Genomic DNA, 3,296 nt, shown 5'->3' with positions numbered 1-3,296 from the left:
AAACAGCACCTCTCTCAGTTCTGTACATTGAACATATTACAAAAATACTGTTGGGCTCAGTTGCTGACCATTAAAACTGAGTACAAATGAGAGGAAAATGGCTTGTTGATCTATCTGAATTAAGTTTGATATCCTTATGCCATTATTTACTATTGAATAGGTGTCTCTCAATCCTTAGTGAAAGAGATTTTTGAGAAGAAACACAATCATGAAACTTCTTGAGTTTTTGGTTAAAACCTTCCAATAACAAGTCCTCCTAAAAACTCCAACAATGCTATTTCATAAAACACATTAAATGATGCATTCAACAGCTATTGTATACGCCACAGAACACCTATTAAAATTGTAACACTGACATGATATTTTATAAATACTCAGGACAAAGATATTTTAAAATGCTTGTTACTTTGTGTATGTCCATGATAGGTACAGAAATACATAATAAATATTATAAATATGGTTAACATTTAATCAACATTGAAAAAAAAGATACTGAATGTATATTTGCATAGCAATAACTCATATAATTATTCAGTAATTCATGTATCTCTACTAAAGAAATATATATTTGTGGATACACAAAACAGGTGTTTTCTAATATTTATAATCTGTTCCTGAAAAGTCATATGCAACAGTTTTTATTCACATGGCATTTTAAGTAGAGATAGAGTCAGATGATCCAATGATTATGTGGTAACATAGAAAAGTAACATAGAAAAGCACCAAGAATAATTGTATTGGAGGACTATGAGCGAATGCTACTAGGGAAAGAATAACAATTTTTACCAAAATTTTTCTGGATGTGGTAATTAAGGAAAGTGCATTTCATACAAAAGAGGCAGCTGAGCAAAAGCAGGGAAGTAAAAATTGCTCTCTTAGATGTAGGAAATCACAAGAAGGTCAGTGTTTCTCCCATACCCCATGTTAGACTCAGGGCAGAAACAAAAAGTAAGATACTCAGGGACCACATCAAGAAAGATTTTGTAGTCTTTGTTAATAACTTAGCCATTATCCTGTCTTAATGACTTTTTGAGAAGTGATAACAGTAGTTCTGATGAGGGATAATGACAGTGCATGTAAATATGCAGAGAAAAGATTAATTCAAAGAATTTTTAATAAGAACAGTTATTATGACTTGGTGATTGATTAGGAACAGGGAGGTGAAAGACTGAAAAGTTTATATGACATACAAGTTCTAGTTTAAGCCATTGGATTAATGGTGGTGTCACAAAGAAGAAAATAAGGCAAATTTATGGTGAGCGTATTGAAACAGAAGTGGCTGTAGAATATTATTGTAGAGATACAGAGCTGGAAACAGAATAGATGAGTCTGAATCTTAGAGCACAGCCCTAAGTGAAGACATAGGCTTAGAATCCAGAAGAGCAGAACTGTGATGGAATGTTAACTTCTTGGCATTTTGCACAGGAGCAACCACTCAACTAGAAATATGCCAAGGTCAATCTAAACTCAGGTCAATGCAACCAACACACCCCTCAAAACTTTCTTGTCAGACTGAATCAAATTCTAGTAATTGCTTGTCCTTGACAATTTTGTCAAGACAAATGTTTAACAATCCCAAATTCTGCTTTCCTTATTTTTTTTAAAAATGGGCTAACATTGTTATCCAGCTCATAATCTTGTAGCAAAAATTAAATGAAGTAAACCTATGTGTAACGTTTTATCCAGTACAGTGGTTTAAAAAGAGCTGAGGCTTTGTCCCCGAGGGAGACATTCAACAATGTTGAGGGATATTTCTCTTACAGAGCAGTTATAGGGGCTGGAAACATAGGTGTTACATGTGTTACCAGCACTTTGCGGGTAGAGGTCGGGGATGCTACTAACCTTCCTACGTATACAGCATAGCACCTTACAATACAGAATTATCCAGCCCAAAATGTTTTTTTTTAATTTACTTTACAAGTTTATTAAGGTATAATTGAAGTATAATAAACCACACATATTTAAAGTGCACAATTTTATCAGTTTTGAAAAATGTATATACCCAGAAAACCATCACCATAAGGTTAACATTTCTTTCTTTTTTTTTTTTTCATTTTTTTCATTTAATAGCGCCAATGTCAACAGTGATGAGAAACCCTGGTTTAGTGGTTGCATATACATTATAGTCGCTAGCATTTCCTAAACAATCACCTAAGTGTTTAGCATTTTCTCTTCAACACTCATCTAAATTTAATGAGACTGGTACTGGCATTATTCCCAGCTTATATGTTCAAAACTGATACCTTGAAAAGACGTTATGTAATGTCAGGTCACATGACAAGTAATGGTAGAATCTGGATTATATCTCATGGAAAAATGAAAAATTATTCAGGTATCTTCACATGTCCAACTCTTGGCACCAGAATGATGAAAGATTGCTTTTTAAAATTTTCATCCAAACATCCAGACAAAATTGATATGTTGCATCTCTTGATTTGCATATTCAAGCTTTTCCTTAAATATGGAATCAAAATGAAGTAATAGTATAAAAGGAGAAAACTTGCATTTCTTAAGACTGTCTTAAAAAGACAATTGCCAGATCCTGTTTTGGCTCACAAGCATGATGATTGGGTGTTCACGATTTTGCGTGACATGTGCCACCCTCAAACCTTGTTACAACATGGGCACATTACCCTTCTAACGTGAAAAAAAAAGACAACTGCCAGATCTAAGAGAACTCTTTTGTATTAAAACTCAGTAAAACCTGACTTCAATAACTGCATTAGTTCCTCTCTAATACCTAGGTCAATAGTGCCTCTTGTAACAGTACTGTGGCTTAAGCATTGCTTCAGGCCTGTGCTAAACTTGAACTTGCAATCAAAGAGATAAAAGTCATCTGACTCTATCACTTTCCCTTTATGGCCTGAAATTCTTAAGATGTGTATATCTATCCAATTGTCAGTGATGTGTCATTGATTGTTTTTTAACAATCTTTTGCATCGATGTGTTTTGAAAGGTGTTTTTCTCCTCTTTAAATCTTCCTTCAGGGAAGCTGAAACATAAGCTATTGAGTATATAGATGTTCAAAACAAAAATCCTAGAGAGGAAGCAACTGATGAAATGTGAGCACACATACAAATATTCTGACAATTTTGACAGTTTCCCATAAGGAAATTCTGGGGTCCCAAATTTTCAAGATAATTTTGTTTTGTTTTGTTTTGTTGGCAGTACTGAAGTTTGAACTCAGAGCCTTGTACTTGCTGTAATGTGCTGTACCACTTGAGCCATGACCCCAATCCTTTATTTTTCACATATTTTGGGTGTCTCACTTTTGCCCAGGCCAACCCAAGACAATG

At 34.2% G+C, this 3,296-nt stretch overlaps 1 non-coding gene across 1 annotated transcript; it reads left to right on the top strand.

Moving 5' to 3' along the window:
• The first annotated feature begins 2,539 nt into the window (after nt 1–2,539).
• LOC141413256 (small nucleolar RNA U13) lies at nt 2,540–2,643 on the top strand. Its single transcript, XR_012438051.1, has one exon. It is a non-coding gene; the product is annotated as a small nucleolar RNA U13 (small nucleolar RNA).
• Nucleotides 2,644–3,296: the final 653 nt, after the last annotated feature.

This window comes from Castor canadensis, chromosome 10 (genome assembly GCF_047511655.1).
Source record: "Castor canadensis chromosome 10, mCasCan1.hap1v2, whole genome shotgun sequence".
NCBI lineage: Eukaryota > Metazoa > Chordata > Mammalia > Rodentia > Castoridae > Castor > Castor canadensis.
This window is presented reverse-complemented; position numbering and strand designations above follow the sequence as displayed.